The 17,614-nt window shown below is 36.5% G+C and overlaps 1 pseudogene; it reads left to right on the forward strand.

The window, feature by feature from the left end:
- The window catches only part of LOC105102394 (DNA methyltransferase 1-associated protein 1-like), a 75,131-nt pseudogene extending 69,655 nt beyond the window's left edge, over positions 1 to 5,476 (forward strand).
- Positions 5,477 to 17,614: the final 12,138 nt, after the last annotated feature.

Below are 17,614 nucleotides of genomic sequence, written 5' to 3' on the forward strand. Positions count from 1 at the left end.
GTAGAACAATAATCTATTTTACTTTATATTTATCAAGTAAGGAACATATTAAATGCCATTTCTTTTCATAGTGGTAGGTAGGTTAACACTTAGAATGTTGCTTTCAAGAGCTACTGACTTAACTTTCATCCTTACATGTCTATAAGAGGATAATTGTAGATTTCACATACTCAGAGAAATATGACTTCTAAGATTCACATCAAAGATAAAATATACAATTTGCACTTGACAACACATTAATAACTTGATATATGTTACATATCATATAGCAACAGTGATTCAAAGGAGGAAGCTAATTATTGGTACTTCGCAGACACAATCTGTTTAATTCTTAAAAACATCCTATATTATATTTATCATAAGGATTATTCAAAATATTTGACACTGTAAATGACATGAGCACTGACCAATTAGAAGTGATGCTGGCTGAAATCATGTATGGGCACACCGGTGTGAACCAGCCTAAGATCATCCAGGTGTTAACTCTATTCAACCTGTGTAGAAAGCTACACACCCGAAGTAAACAGACTGCCAGATATTTTTTCAGCAAAGATGGGTACATTTGGGATCAGCAGAGAATTGCAATTTGAGTTCTACAAGCCTGCAGATTCCCACAAAACAAGAGAAGGAGAATGCTTTTATAGAGAGGAAAAGGAAGTTGGGAGGGCTACGATAAACAAAGAGTTCATGGCGTTTCACTGGCTGAGTCCTTGCCAGGAAGGAAGAGTTTTTCTTCTTCCTGTTGGGCTCTGCTAAATTCACAGGGCATGAGCGCTCCCCCTTCTGGTCTCCCAACTATCTTTAACTGAGGTTTCTGGTTTTTTTTTTTTTTTTCTTTTACAAACTCTTTATAAAATTAAAGACTATTTTCCCTTTATTTAAGTTGAATAATCTCCATAGATTTAGCCATCTTTGTAGGAATGATTCTATGGTATTTAAACTATTAAATCTTCAAATTCTTCATCAGCCTGTTCAATTTTAGCTGTCAAAAATATTTACCCCTTGTCCACTTTTTTAAAAAAGTTGCTAAAAACGAATCCTGCTTTTTTTAGTGGATATTTTCTTGTACTACTAATGCATGCCATATCAAAATTAAATGCAATATTTTTACATTTATCAATTATTCCTCTCCCAAAGAAATACAACGCTTTCTAATCCATAAATCACCATAAACATCTAAAATTGGCACTTCAATTTTTTCTTTTAGTATATTGGGATATATCTACAAAGTAATATATTTTTAATTTAGCTTTATTTTAAATACACTTTTAAACTTTTGTTTTCACCCTTTAAAGTTTATTAGTTTTGTTTTTTTTTTAAGTTATTACCCTTTCTAAAACTAAGTTTGGAAGACTCTCAAAGAATGTATCTGAGGAAGAACTCCCCTTTCTAGGCTATAATTTCTTTATCTGGAAGACTAGGAAGTTGGATTAGATGAGGTCTCAGATTCCTTCCAGCTTTAGGTTTAAAAGTGTCAAAAATTAAGGAAACACATTTTATTTTTTCTGATATATTAAATCTGTGTTTCTCTTTTTTGTGTAAGTTAAATCACATCAATTTCTTTGGCTTTTTAGGTTTTGTTTTATAGTCTTCCTTATCCATCTTTTCTAACTTAGAGGCATTCCCATTTATTTTCCGCTCCTTATGTAGGTCTTGTATTCGCTGTAACTTTGCTACCTTATTAAGAGTAGGATGGCTTTGGGTATGGCCCCAAGGCTATGGTGAGAGAAAATCAGAGGGTCTCACTTGAAAGAACTGGGATATTACATTTTATTTCTGGGAGGCAGTGATTTTGCCAGAGGGAAGGAGTCATTCCACTTTAGCAGGGATTTTTTTTTTTTTTAAACTTTTGCATCTTTATCCTTGGACTCTAGTGCCTGAACCTACAAGTCTGCTAAATCCTTCCATGATATTTTTTATCACACTGCATACAACATTCTTTCAAATGCAAGGTCAGAGTGTAAGTCTCTTTTGAAATCATGGTTGTAAAATGAGAAATGGTGCTTATTTCAGATTAAACCTCTTTTCACTTTCCATAAAAGCTTTATTCTTTCACACATAATATCTGATTTTACATTGAAGTAAAAAAAAAAAAGAATAAAACTGAGGAGATGGAGTAATAATGTTTGTGACTATTTAAGTGACAGAAATGTGTGGCTGGATGATACACTGACAGGTCATTTATTTCACCCTGTCCATTGTCTGATAAATCCACTGTTAAATCAGCCAGGGAAATGGGTCTAAAAATCTTTTATGCTGCTATACAGCATCAAGGCCTAATGGTTCCTTTTCAGTACTATTATCAATTTAGGCTTCTAATTATACTTCAGTCATCAGACCATCAGCATATGGTGTTTTAAAAAAGACTGGGAATATTAACTGAGCATGACTCCTTAACATATTCAAATTATAATTTCCTTCATGCTTTGAGGGCAACTGGAGGAGACACTAGCACATTTTCTTTAAATCCTCATCTCTCAAGTTAGTCCTGCTTTATTAAGATCTAGGTATGAGTTCCCAACTCCTAAGTCACTTACATTCAAAGTTCAAACCATATACAAAAAATGATTTCATTCCTGAAGTTTGGAAAAATAGAAAAGTGGTAAAGTGCTTATTTCCTCTTGTCCTGACTATGAAATAAACTGTGCAAAACAATATGTATATAACTGCACTGTTTGGTCCATAACATACAGAAATGTTATTTGCCAACAATAGCACAAAGGAGGTGAGTGGGAGCAAAACTGTAGTGCGTCAAGGAAATGATGCCAGATGGTAACTCAAATCCATAGGGACAAATGGAGAAATGGTATATAAGAAGATATAAATACATATACTGTAAGTGTTTCAAATGCATAGTTGCTCTCCTTTCTTTTCTCAGTCCTTTTAAAATAAATACAATTATATAAAGTAATATACATATATAACAATTTACTATTGGATTTGTATGATATATAGATGCAATGTATGTAACAATAATACCACAAAAAAATCAAACCCTTTGGAAATAATGTTTCTATATCTCAATGGAATTAATTCAATATAAACCTAGAATAGATTCTAAGTTAAGATGTATATAAAAATTCTTAGAGCAACAACTAAGAAAACTTTTTAAATAGTTAAAAAATACTAAAGAAATTAGAATGTCACATTAAAAATATTCACTTAGTGCGAAAATCCTCAATGTAAAGGAGGAATAGAGGAACAAAAAAGATACAAGACAGCAAACAAAAAGTAATGTAGCAGATGTATTCTAACGCTACCAATAAACATTTGATGGTGAATAAATGAAACAATCCAATCTCTCTCTCTCCCCCTATTATCTATATATGAAATACACTTGCTTAGTTAGATACCAAACTGGTATAACGATCTATACAGGATAATAAAACCATAAAATTTAGGTTTATTTTCTTTACCATACAGAAATCGTTTCTATGAGGCAGTAATCATTTGCATCTCATCAGTTTGTTTTTTCAATTTAGTATCTATCCTTATAGTCTAGGCCTTATTAATAGTACATAAATGCTTCCATTAAAGATTCAGATGATTCTTAGGTGGCTTTGTTAAACAGTGTTCCAGTATCACATAAAAAGAGCCTGCTGCATTCTTTTACCTTGGTGGGTTTTTTTGTTTGTTTGTTTTTTTAACATTTTTCTTGATGCTCCTATGTTATCTGCTGTTATTTACCGATATGCCGCTTCATCTAAGAAATGAGGTGGCCAGAAGCATGCATTCCTTGATACTAATCCACCCTCTGGACACACACTCAGCTGTATGGCTGATAGATAGACATGCAGAGTTTTAAAATGGTCTTCCTTTATGGCTGAAGAATTATAGTTGAAGTTTCTGGAAGCAGTGTTTCTGTCATCAACATATAACCTAAGCCCCTACACCAGCCTCCTTCGTCCTGCTTTGTGATATCAGAGCTGGACCTTGCAATCACTTCTCCTGTAACACCTGGCATAATGCTAAGCATTATAGGAGAAGGCTCTGGAAGGATACCCTCGGAGAAAGGACCCTCTCTTCTGGAACCTATGGTTTCCCCCTTTTGCTCCAGTGATACGCCGCTGAGCTGCCATTCTCCTGAGGGTCACTCAGTAGTGGGACCCGACCCTTGGGTGGCTTCTTAGCGAGTTTTGCCAGAGCCCCGGGTGCAGCATTCTTACCTCAGAGGTGGCTTCCCAGCAAGTGTCCTGCTCCCCATCCTCCTCAGCCGGGGGCTCCCTTGCGCAGTCGGGTTCCGCTCGCAGGGCCTGGTGTGCAACACCTCAGAGAAATTCTCTGCCGTCCAGTGGGCGGCAGCCGCACCTTCTCCAGCTGGTTCTGAACATCAGTCTGGGTGGCCTTCGTCTGAGATTCTCTTCCTGGGATTCTCTGTTTTAGCACTGGAAGTGGATGCCATTCACCACCCCAGCGCGCGAGGATGGAGCCGTGTTCCTGCACTGGCGACGGGCAGCCGAGGAGGCGGGCAAGGACGAGCGCTTCTCCAGGATCAAAACCGAGCAGGCGGCACGTATTCGGAGCAGGAGAACCAGCTCCATCTTCAGCTCGACGCTTGGACGACCGCAGAAACCCACCGCCTCTTTTACCTCAGCCGCCGCTCTGACCCACGGTTTACCGTCGTCCAGGACTGGTATGACCGCCAACAAGCAGTTTACGAAGCGGTCCGTAGACGACTTGGAGGAGCGGTGCTACCTCAGCTGGACCGAGTTTGCGACGCACGGTCAGTGCAGCGCCCAGGCCTCCAGGCGCCCGTATACGAGACTGCGCACGCGCGACGGCGGAAGCGCCGGCTGAAGCGCCTCTGCGGTCTCGCACCACAGAGCAGGCGGCGGAGGAGGACCTGCCTACCGAGCTGCGCCAGATCTGGGCCTGGACCCGCCGGAGCCAATAAAACGACAGACACACATGCCGGGCGGCTGCGCGCCTAACGCCGGGCCCTCAGGAGGAAGCCACACCAGACAAAGGAGGCACCTGAGACCGCAGGCGTCAAGTCTCCAGAACTCAGGTCTGAGGCGTCACGCGGCGGAGCCGCCGGATGAAGCCGCCAGGCTTCGTGGCATCAAAAAAAAAAAAAAAAAAAACAAAACAAAAAACAAAAAACTGGAGCTGTGTGTGGAGCTGAGTCTGACACCCACGGAGGAGCGGGCCGCGTGTGCAGCGAGCTGAGGGGTGACCTGGTGCCGCTCCGCCAGCTCAGGCAGGCCTGTGCCAACCGCGAGGACGGGCTACAGAGGCTGCAGTGCCAGCGTGAGGCGCCAGCAGGGGCTGGCGTGCTGAGGGGGCCGCCACACCAGCGTCCGGCCCTCCCGGCCCAGCGTACGCAGAGCCAGTAGTGCCCGAACCTTCCTCGGCCCGGGGCCCCGGCAAGGGCACCGTCAACCCGTGAGGTGGGCGCACCCGTCACACCCAATTCCGGGAAGCAGTGGGAGCGGTCTTCGGCTCCTCTTCTGTGAAGAAAGCCAGGAAGCCGTGAGAGGCCACGCGGGTTGAGGGGAAAAAACCCCACCCAGAACACTTTTACCTACATGGAGAAGGTAAGGGAAGCTTTCAGAAGACAAAATACATATTTCGTATTTATTCATATTTATATAAATATCTACCCTATATTTACATAAATGTTTACGTTTTTCAGTATTTAGATCATAATACACTTCTTCTATGTAAACTCATTTAAATTTTTTTTCTTGAAAATTTCGAGTACCGCAGAGATTCACAATGAATTGCGTATTTTATTGTGTAGTGGTGCTTATTACATTCCCTAATGAAGTAGCTCATTCCCAGAGGAGAGGGAATTAAAACCCTAACGGCCGAGTTGGAGGGAATCTTTTGAGAAGTTTGAAGGTGCCTGCTGTAATATTTAGTATTTCATTTTGAGATTTTACATTCTATTCCGTAGTAGAGTCTATCTGTTTCAATATTTAAAATTATGCTTTAAGTTACCATTGAATTACTTAATGTTTTCCTTAAAATTCCTAACACAAAAGTTACACTCCAGGAAGATGTTTGTGTTTAGCAGTGATTTTTAGCTGTGACGTCCTACCTCCTGGTACATTGCTATCTCCCACCGGAAATATGAATTCCTTCGTATGATATGTTATGACTATTGTTAGAGTCTAAACACAGTCTCAAGTTGGCTCAGGTCGGTTTTCCCAGCTTTACCACCTGCCTACTAGGTCTTCAGTGTTTATCACCTGTTTCCTGTTGGACATAAACGAACCCCCAAGGTTTCAGAGGAGAGATGTTATCAGGAAGAAATTCAGGTGGGGAGTATACAATTTTGCAACACTTCCGGGCATTTCTCCTGCGGCTGTTGGGCAAGGTGTTAGTTGCTAATAAATTGATATCTTCTGTAGATGAGATTAGAAAGGATAATCAGTTGTTCCACGAGCCAAACTTCATTGTATGAAGTTGGGTAGTTAGTTTCTGAGCTCTACTCCCTGTAGTCCTGTTGGACCACTTGGTCTTTGTACAGCATCTCTCGTAGTTGTCATTTGCTGGTTGGCGCGCCAGCCCTGTAATACCAATATGTCACTAATGCTATGTTTCCTTCCTCCTAGGTATGTACCTGTTAACCATTTCCTCTGGACATTCTAACTGTGTATGATTTGTGATCTATCATTCTAATTTTCCTTCTTTCTTTTCTTTTGTTGTTATCCCTACCTAACATCCCTTCCCCCACCAAACAAACAAAAAAAAGTACAAAAAGGGCCAGGACAATTATTTTATATTCTGGATAAATATTTTCCCTTGAGTCTCCTCCCTTCAGTCAAAATCAAAATTCTTTTGAGTTCCCCAAACTCTTAGGATGTTGGAGAAAATAGTTAGAAATGGAAATATTTGGAAGCCACCTTTGTTTTTCTACCTTGCATAGCCCTCATTTTAAGAAATAGAGGCTCAATTTAACTTTTGCATTGTCAGAAAGGAAAAAGGAAGATACTGGCGGCGGGGGGGGGGGGGGACCCTGTTTCATACTCTGAATTACATCCTGCTGTAGCTTGGTATTTCAGATGTTGTTTGTATGTTTCCAATTGGATTGCAATTCCATGAAGGGAGGCAGAATACAAAATAAAGTTTTTTTTTTAATTATTTGATAGAATTTTGCCAAAAACAGTTTTACCAATTTCTCAGGTGATATGTGTCCCTTTAAATAACTCACTGACTCTGAAAAATTATTTTAGAAACAAGGGGACCTAATCCAATGTTGGGAGACCTAAAGCCTGCTGTTCCTTGGAGACTTAAAGACTGTTTTCCATGGCTGTCAGCACATGATATCATATGTTACCAAGCCATGCTGGAATCGTTAATTTTTACTTTGCTTTCATTGTGATTTTACTTAGAAACCTTTCATGTAATAACTGAGATAGCTGATTTATGTAATCAAAAATATAGACTCTTAAACATTTTAAATACTATAAAACTTCAATTTGTAGTTTGTAAAATAGTGCTTGTAATGATCTTTAGTGTTTTATAACTTGAGGAGGAGAAATCACAGACTAGAAACTGCAAAATTCAGTAAAAAATAAAACCTCAAGCTATTCTCACTTAACGGAGTTCAAGATTATAAAGAAATCTCATTTCTATAAGAAACATTCTGCAAAATAATAAACTTATCAGAATTTAATATTTCCATTTTATAGGTTGTCTAATGAGTTGACAAAGTTAACATTACACTTTCAAAAATAATTCATAATGTTTTCTTCCTAGCGTTTGATTTACATTATTATTTTACCCTTTCCTGAATCTGGAAACATATTGCTTTGATAACTCTACAGAATTTTCAGCCTTGTGAGTATTTAAACAAATCTTACGTAGTGGGATGTAAGTGAAGAAGGGATGCCATTGTTCAGATGGCTTATTCTAAAATTTGTTCTTATACATTGAAGATAAGAAGCAAAAAAATTCTCAGAAATAAAGATTTGCCCCAGAGATGGCAACACTAGTACTCTTGTCATATCTACCTGTCATGTTAACTGCCTAAAAGTGATACAAACTATCATAGCATAACTAGATTCAAATTTATGTTCTAATTGAGACAATTTCTATCACCACAAAGAAATACAGATAACATGGTCATTTAGAGACAACATTTATCATTGATAAGGGAATGTGACATCTAGAGTCATTTGAATGAATGTGACTATTTTACAGTGATGTACATCTATTCACTTTTCTTAAGTATAATAACTTGGTCACCTCACTCAGATTACCTTTAGATCCTATGTGTTGAAGTACCATGTCCGCCTTAGGTAATGTGAAAAGGAGCATACATCAAGTGTGTAAATATTTCAGTGACTGTCCTTCATTTCAGTATCAAACAAGCATTTCCGAAGTGTGTGTGTGTGTAGATGTATTTCAAGCTAACTGTTTTGAAAGACTTTTTTTTCAGACTGAGAAGAGTTGAAATAAATCTTAAAAACGTGTTTTTTAGTGACATTCAGGAGTGACTGTGCAAGTTCTTCCTTCTAGGAGGAAAAAAAAAGCAGATTGAGAACTTCATACACATTAAAGTTACTATAGCATTTGAATACAAATTTCTATTTACTTAAAATACGGCTTTCTATGACTATTTTAGCTTAAATTTAGGAGTTTCTAAAAGATATAAAAACATGGCAAAAAATATTCAGAAAGCTATGTATGAACATTTGGATTCTGACATTTGAAAATCACTAAAATCCACTCGTATTATTTTGAGACTGGTTAGAAAAAAAGTACCATTTAAATATTTTGGGAGTGCTCCTTCATTGACCCATGGTAAGCAGGTTAAAACTTATCCATTTTTTAAAAAGAGAATATCTTCTGTTAATTTTTGTCAAAGGAAAGAGATTTTATTAGTTTTGAACTTTCAGTTTATGTCTTCTCCTTACTCTTTCATTTAAAAAAAAGAGTCTGAAATGAGAAACAAACACTGAATATATATGTCAATTATGCTTCAGTAAAGCTGGGTAAAAATCCCCTCATACTATCCACTTTAAAAGATTTGCAGAGGACATGTCTTCACTTCTCTAGCCAATCCAGGCAGGCAGAGGTGGAGCAGCCCTGAGTAGACTTCCCCTTTGGATACTCTCCATGCTCTTTATGGCTGTAGCTACTCTGCACATACTGTGTTCTGTTAGAAAGAAGCTGCCCGAAAGTTCCCTGACCAGGCCAGATCCTTTGTGCTTTTTAGGCTCTGTTAAAAGAATAAAGCAAATATAGTGGTCCTTGGACAGGAGAACCCTGGACAGAGCTGGGACATAGGCAAGCTCCCCTCCCCTTCCCTTTCTGAAATGCCTCCTGACCTTGAAGTCTCCATGGCCTCATTTGGCAGCCCGGTTGCCTAGCTCTCTCTCCACTCTATTTCTTTCCCAAGCTTTAAATTCTAAAACTTCTCACTGTCCTTAGTCTTGAATGCCTTCCTAGGTAGCTGAGTATTTAATAGAGAAACCAATAAAGGCAATGGTGCTTTATCAGTGGTTTCTTGTGGCTTTCCGTTTTGAAAATAAAAGCATTTTTAATTGTGGTATTCAAAGTCTAAATAAATAAAGTGGAGGATTACTGACATTGGTCAGCAAACCAAAGGACAAAACATTTTGAGGCCAGAAGGAATTTTTCTGGCAGTTTTCTTGTTATACTATGTGTCTGCTCAGGTCATTATGGGATGTACCAGTCCTCACATATGAAGATTCTTGCAAAGTATTTTTTTTTTAAGATTATAGGTTATAAACAATGAAGCAAGAAATCATTCTCTTATCCCTAAGAAGATGCTCACATTTTCCTGCAAATCTGTAACTGTATGTATTTGGCATTCAGATTAAGCAAACTTTTAACAGAGACTTGTGATGTACCTGATTTTGTTCTAGGCACTTTGATATTTTTATATTATGCATGAAGAAAATATATTTTATTTTTATTTTATTTTTTTCAGTGGGGGTAGGTAATTAGGTAGGTCTTTCTTTCCTTTCCTTTTCTTTTCTGTTCTTTCTTAATGGAGGTACTGGAGATTGAACCCAGGACCATGTGAATGTTAGGCAAGCTCTCTACTACTGAGCTATACCCTCCCCCTGAAAATGTATTTTAAGTCTTTACCTTATAATGTACTGACGACTATTGGCCAAGATAATAGTGCAATGCAAAAGAAAGAACTTTGTTCTAATAATGATATTCAAGTCCTTACATTACAGTTGACCCTTGAACAATGTAGGAATTAGTGGCACCAACCTTCGCCTGCACAGTTGACAATCTGTATATAACTTTTGATTACCCAAAAACTTAACTATAAATAGCCTACTGTTGACTGGAAGCCTTACTGATAACATAAACTTCTGATTAACACATATTTTGTAGGTAATATGTATTTTTTCTTTTTATTGAAGTGTAGTTAATTTGCAGTGTTAGTTTCAGTTATACATATACCACATCTTCTTTATCCAGTCAACTGTTCATGAGTATTTAGGTTGTTTCCATGTCTTGGCTACTGTAAATAGTGCTGCTGTGAACATTAGGGTACGTTTGTCTTTTTGAATTACAGATTTTATTTTTTCTGGATATATGCCCAGGAGTGGGATTGCTGGATTGTATGGTAAATCTACTTCTAGTTTTTTAAGGGACCTCCAAACTGTCCTTCATAGTGGCTGCACCAATTTATATTCCTGCAAACAGTGTAGGTGTTTCTCCACACCCTCTTCAGCATTTATTATTTATAGACTTTTTAATGACGCCCATTCTGACTGGTGTGAGGTGATACCTCACTGTAGTTTTGATTTGCATTTCTCTAATAATTAGCAATATTGAGCATCTTTTCATGTGTCTATTGGCCATCTGGATGTCTTCTTTGGAGAAATGTCCATTTAGGTCTTCTGCCCATTTTTCGATTGGGTTGTTTGTTTTTTTGATATTAAGCTGTATGAGCTGTTTGCATGTTTTGGAAATTAGTCCCTGGTTGGTCGTGTCATTTGCAAATATTTTCTTCCATTCTGTAAGTTGTCTTTTCTTTTTGTTTATGGTTTCCTTTGCTGTGCAAAAGCTTTTAAGTTTAATTAGGTCCCACTTGTTTATTTTTGCTTTTATTTCCATTACTCTAGGAGCTGGTTTGAAAAAAATATTGCTGCATTTTATGTCAAAGAGTGATCTGTGTATGTTTTCCTCTAGGAGTTTTATAGTATCTGATCTTACATTTAGGTCTTTAATCCATTTTGAATTTATTTTTGTATATGGTGTTACAGAATGTTCTAATTTCATTCTTTTACACGTAACTGACCAGTTTTCCCAGCACAATTTATTGAAGAGACTGTCCTTTCTCCATTGTATATTCTTGCCTCCTTTGTCATAGATTAATAGACGATAAGTGGGTGGGATTCATATGTATTGTATATTGTAGTTTTCCAATAAAGTATACTAGAGAAAAAATGTTATGAAGAAAATCATAAGGAAGAGAAAATGCATTTACAGTATTATTCTGTATTTATTGATAACCTAAGTTTATTTCATCTGTTTACAAAATGAATTGCCTGTGTGTCAGTACCTGCATCAGTACTGTCTTACATGATACAAAACAGTGTGGTGTTATTACTAACACTAGGCATCAAAAATGAAACGATAATGTGAAAAAGAAATTCATATTTATTTACAGGTATTTCGGTTTGCTAATTAAAGCAGCAACAATATGATTGCTTTATGGTAGTGTAGTGCAGGGGATAAGATTGCTTCACAGTAGCCCAGCCTTTAAACTAATGAATGAATCTTTATACAGGTTTTATGGCACACAGTGTTACAGTCATATTCATAGTGCAGTATTAGAAACATTGTTCCATTTTGAAAAAAAAACAATTACCTATGATGATAGCCTGGTATACAGTTTCTCCACTTGTAAGAGATGGGGCCATAATGTTAAGTAATGGGGAGGGCAGGGTAAGCTTTGTTTTGTTTTTGGTTGGAAGAAGAACTGAGTACTTTTAAAGGCCAATGAGAAGCCAGCAGAGAGAAGAGGAAATGGGTGGTTGAAAAGTGAAGTCTCTAGGTGCTGAATATGGAGAGTCCAGGGATTTGGAGAAAATGGGATCATAAGCACACGAGAAATGTTTTGGAGAGGAAGAGGGTAAACACTTTTCCTATAAAAGCAGAAAAGCAGGAGGGGATAACTGCAGGTACAGATGGGTTTGTATGTCTATCACAAGAACTATAGGAGTTATTCTCTGATGTATTACATGTTTTGTAGTGAAATAAGTCAGATAAAATTTGAGGCTGATGGAAATATGGTGAAGATTGGAACTTTAAAGAGATTCCAAGTTGGAAACAAGAATTGCTGGGAAGTGTTCCTTTGTTGAGGTCAGTGACTATAAATTAATAGAGGCACAAATCCACATGATAAGGAGATGGTCTCTAGCAGCTCTCAGAAATGCAGACACAGAAAAATCAGGCAATTAGATTTACAGGGTTAGCCTTTGTGAAATGGAATAGAGGTCCAGTAGGGCAAGGAAGTTGAGGAAATTGTTCAGAAAGAACTTATAGGGATAGGGTGTGGAATTTTTGCGCTGTAGAAAGAGGTAAAAGATAAGTAAGTTTTGCTAAATATAAAGAAAGTAGGAGGATTTAGAGAATTAACTAAGTTAAAAAATAGCATAAAGTGGAGATAATTAATTAAGAATACTGGGAAGAAGGGAAATTGTGGCCAGAAAGGCACAGATCAGAAGTAGAGTTAACTGGAAAGATCTAAGGAGAGGGTGACCATGTGAGTAGGTGACTGAATGGAGTACAGTTGAAGGTTAGAGGAAATGAAATCACAGGACTATAAGGTCAGGCTTCTATATCGGTAATACATTTGGCTATTGAAGTCACTAATGATGATGCTAGAAATTAAAGAGAAAGCCCATTAGTTTTTCAATAAAAGGATGACAGTGCAAAGGAGGATAAATGGCATTGTGTGAGTAACATGATTCTAAAAGTAACAGCGTTTGACTTATGTTGGGGGTGGAATAACTCCGGGTATAACAGAGGCTGATGAGAGGCGGTAGGCCTTCTTCTTGTGTACAGGTAATGCAAAAACTTCAAGGCAGTAGATATTTTGGGCATGGAAGTGAGTACAAGAATCAGATTTTGGTTAAATCTGCGAAGTGAAGTTAGTGTTCAGTGAAGTAGGAACCTAATTGCTGTTTTCTGAAATTCAAATCATAGAATCTTTAGAATTTTTTTGGAGTTTTCTTTTTCCCTTGTCTGAAGCCTTTTCTTGTAATTTTAGGTTTGGAACACTCTCAACGGATTTGTTGTTATAACTTGAAAAAATGTGCATACCCTGTATGAGAGAAGGATCCATATGTTCTCATTCATTTTATCCTTTGAATAAATACATTAATCTGTTGATTTTGTGATGAGAGGCTTTGATGGTGGGGGGAGAGTAGAGCTAGAAGTTCAAGGGCATCAGGCACCTTGTGGGGAAGGACAGGGCTGAGGTGGTGGAATGCCACAGAAGGAGGCACAGAAATTGCTGAAGATCACATTTGGTGTGATATAATTTACTTCTGAACTGAGATTTATATAAGCCTTAGGTTTGAGAGAATGAGCAGATGTGTTCAAAGACGGCTATTCTCTCTTTCTCAGTTATTTTTCAATTTTAGCTTCTATGCCTTATAGAATTGAATATCTCCACTTTAGTGGGCTACTAAATGAATACATTGTTTTTATTAAAACTATAATTTGTTTGTCTCTTCAAAAGTATACCATCTCATTTTCTTATTGCCTGTTATCACTGCCCTCCAGAAAAACTGGCATCTACATTAACACCAGATGAATTCATAATGTATCACACTATTACAGAAGTAAGTAAGTTAATAATATTGATTACAAAAGGTGTTACCTTTAAAAAGCATTTGTTTGAGAAGATTGTCAATGCAGTTATGCATTTATTTAAAGTTTATGAGCTGCTTTATTTAATATACCACAGTGGAGAGCAAATGAACTATTAGGTAAAATCAATTATATATAGAAGCTCTTATCTTTCACCTGATGAAGATGACTTTTAGAATGCAGATGACACTTTAGGTCATTCCTACTTAAGGTAGTTTATGTCCTCTGCATTTTGTGATAGTTCATACAATTTCACTAATGATGGAGATAGCCCGGAGGTACACTGGAGCCTGCCTTTGCATACAGATTTGTAGGGTCGTGTGTGTGGTGGTGTCTATCCAGAATACCATGTCTCTGAAAGGGAAGAAGCCTTTGATCATCCATAGAAGAGAAAAAGTGTGAAATATGTTCAGAAAACAGGAACACAAGAATGGAGAAATACACTTAAAGAACATTATATTTTAAACAGTTTTTAAAAAAATCTAATTTGAAAAGAATAGGAAATTTAACTTTATTTACCCCAATTAAATTATACGCCCATAAGTTTGGGTTGTATTTATTTGCTGACTGATTGATTTTCATTTTTTAAGGTTGAAAGCCAGCTCAAGTTTCAAAATAATCTCAGTTCATAAGATTCAAGCATATGCAACACCCAAAAGAGTGTCTAGTACAAAAGGAGCAATTAATGTTAGTTACTATTGTTATTATTATTTATAACTCAAAACAAACATTCATAGAATTTTGTGCCTAATGGCACAACTAAATGTTGAACACTGGGAGAGTTAATAATATATTTTTTAAGAACTTTCAATATTTTAATATACTTAGAGTGATTTTATCATCTTTGCACATTGAACTTTGAGCTCTGTGACTTGCCTTTTTAATATATGTGTCTTCCTGCCTAAATAACACAGTAAATCCCTTGAAGGCAAAAATGTAGGCTTTATTCCTACTTCCGAACTCAGCATCTGCTTTCACATATGACACATAAGTGAAACTCAATACATTTAGCGTTATTATCAATATTTGGTTGGATGGAGGCCCTCAAATAAAGGGAAATTTGGAAGGGGTAGACACTAAAGTATTTGCTATCATTTAAAAATAAGTATGAAGTGAAATTGTAACATTATTTGCATCTTAGGGACATAACATAATCACAAGACTTGTTATTCTTTTATGTATTTCCTTATTTTAGGGCAGTTCTGCTCAGTGACTTCTAGGCCTTTGAAATCTCCTAAAGTAATCCCTTTCATCCTTTCGTTTAAATTGGCGTTCTTAGCTGCAAATGGCAGAATCCATTCTGACTTACTTTAAATAGAAAAGGAATTTATTAAATGCATGTTACACCTCACAGAAGCAACATGACCAATGTATTTAATATTTCTTCTATAATATGACATGATTGTTTAAAAATTATGAAATGAAATAAGTAATAATTATGGCCAGAAAAAAATGGAGACAGTGAAAATTTTCTTTCATTGACTTTTCAATATGCAATAATGCCAGAAAAAAATTTTAACAGAAATTGACACATTGTAACTGACTATACTTCAATAAAGTAAAAAAAAATTATATATATAATAGAATAAAAAGGAAAAAGTGATAGATTGACATTTTAAAAATATGTTAATACTTTTCTTTAAAAATTGAAAATTTATACCTATATATTAATTTGTCATAATAATGGATAATAACATTACAGTTTCTGTTTTCAAGCCTTAACTTTGGAAAATTTGTCGATGACATAAAAATAGATTTTCTTTGCATATTTCTGTTCAGTAAGTAGTGTATCAGACTTATCAATCTGACTTCACTTATAACTGATAGAAAAACAATTTTTATTCATTGTAGTTTTGAAAATTTCAAGAGATAACAAATATACAAATAATATGTATAAATAGTATGTATATTTTTTAAGTATAAGATTTTTAGAGCCTTGGCACCTGACGTAGACCAGGCTATTTAAGGTAATTTTCATCTCTGATAGAGAAACTACCAGTTGCTGAATTTTTATAGAGAAGAATTAAGTTGGGGCTCACGGACCTAGGAAGACTTATGCAAGTAAACTATTTTATTTTTAAATAAAATGCAGTAGTGATAAAACTTTCTTCAGAGATTTTCTGTTACATTTTTCTTGGTTGAAAAAAAAAAAGGATTTTACTATGTCGATTATTGAATGTTAAGATTGTTTTGTAGTTTAGTTTGACACTGAGATCAGTAGTAACCAGGTTCAAATCCTTTTGGTTGTACCACATTGTTGTTATATAATCAAGGACCTGTCACTTAATCTCAGTGAACCTCAGTGTCCTCATCTGCAAAATCAGTGTTTTCAGGATTGATCAAGCTTTATCTAAAGTACTTAGCCCAGTATCAGTATAGCAGATAGATGATACTAAGTAAATAACAGTTGGCATGCTTGCATGTATTTCTGGTTTGTATACTTAATTTCAACTCATGAAATAAAACAAAATATTAGAAATACTTGCTTCTTGTGATCATGTTCATACTGTGAGGGGAGAATTCATGGGACTGCACTGATGCTTCTTTAAACACACACACACACACACACACACACACACACACACACACACAGAATTCATGGGTCCGCACTGATGCTTGTTTAAACACACACACACACACACACAATTCATGGGACCGCACTGATGCTTGTTTAAACACACACACACACACACACACACACACACACACAGAATTCATGGGACCGCACTGATGCTTGTTTAAACATACATACACACACACACACACACAGAATTCATGGGACTGCACTGATGCTTGTTTAAACACACACACACACACACACACACACACACACCCCTGAAAGTTCTTGCATGCTGTGTGTTGATGTATGGTTTAGGGCATTGACTACCCAGATGATTCTGTTGGACTGGCAGCCACTAGCCTCTCAGTCTTGTGCTTGGGATCACTGGAAAACTGTTTACTAGTCCCAAAGAAGCAAAGTTTTTAGAGTCTAGATTTGTTACAGGTGACTTTATATTATTACCATGCAAAAAATTATAAATCCAACAAATAAAGTACCTTAAAGAGAGATTTGGTTGGGTATTTGGATGATGAGCAGCTACTTAACTTCAAGGAGAATCATTTTATTTTCTTCTTTTTTTTTTTTTTTGAGTTTTGGCCTCATAAAGAAGGGTGGAGTACATAGAAGTGTAATTTTGGAAGTTTAAAAAGCCTGGACCAAGTGTCAGTTATGGTTCAGAATATTTTATCTCCTAATGTTAGGGTAGCAACAGTTTGCTTATTCCAACATTCTATTTTCATTAAGCATTCAACATAAAACCTGTGTAATGTATTTTTTAACTACCTAGTTTTAACTAGTAAGCGGAGGTGGGATGGTTACCTCTTTCCATTTACCTACTTGTTTTAAAAAAGAAAATCAGTCAACTTACAGCTATTCAGGTATAATAATTCCTACAAGAAGCTTTCCTTGATGAGTTGCTAAACGTAAGTGAAAATGACTAAATTAATAATACACGTCAAAAGTACCAAAAAAATGTCCTTTTGGTCTCTGATCCTTTCTGTATGTGTCTGTGTGTGTATATCTATCTTGTGTGTGTGTGTGTGTGTATGTTATATATATATCTTTAGCATTAAACAAACTACACATAGATTATCAGCTTTTAAAAAGATTTATGTTTGGATTCTTCAAGTTTTCCTCTGGAGAGTGTTGAAGGCACCTGACCAATATTTTATACTAGACTGTGTTTTGTTAATACCTCTGAACTTATTCTACCAATAATTAGCCATGTTGGAA

This window comes from Camelus dromedarius, chromosome 22 (assembly GCF_036321535.1).
Source record: "Camelus dromedarius isolate mCamDro1 chromosome 22, mCamDro1.pat, whole genome shotgun sequence".
NCBI classification, from domain to species: Eukaryota; Metazoa; Chordata; class Mammalia; order Artiodactyla; family Camelidae; genus Camelus; species Camelus dromedarius.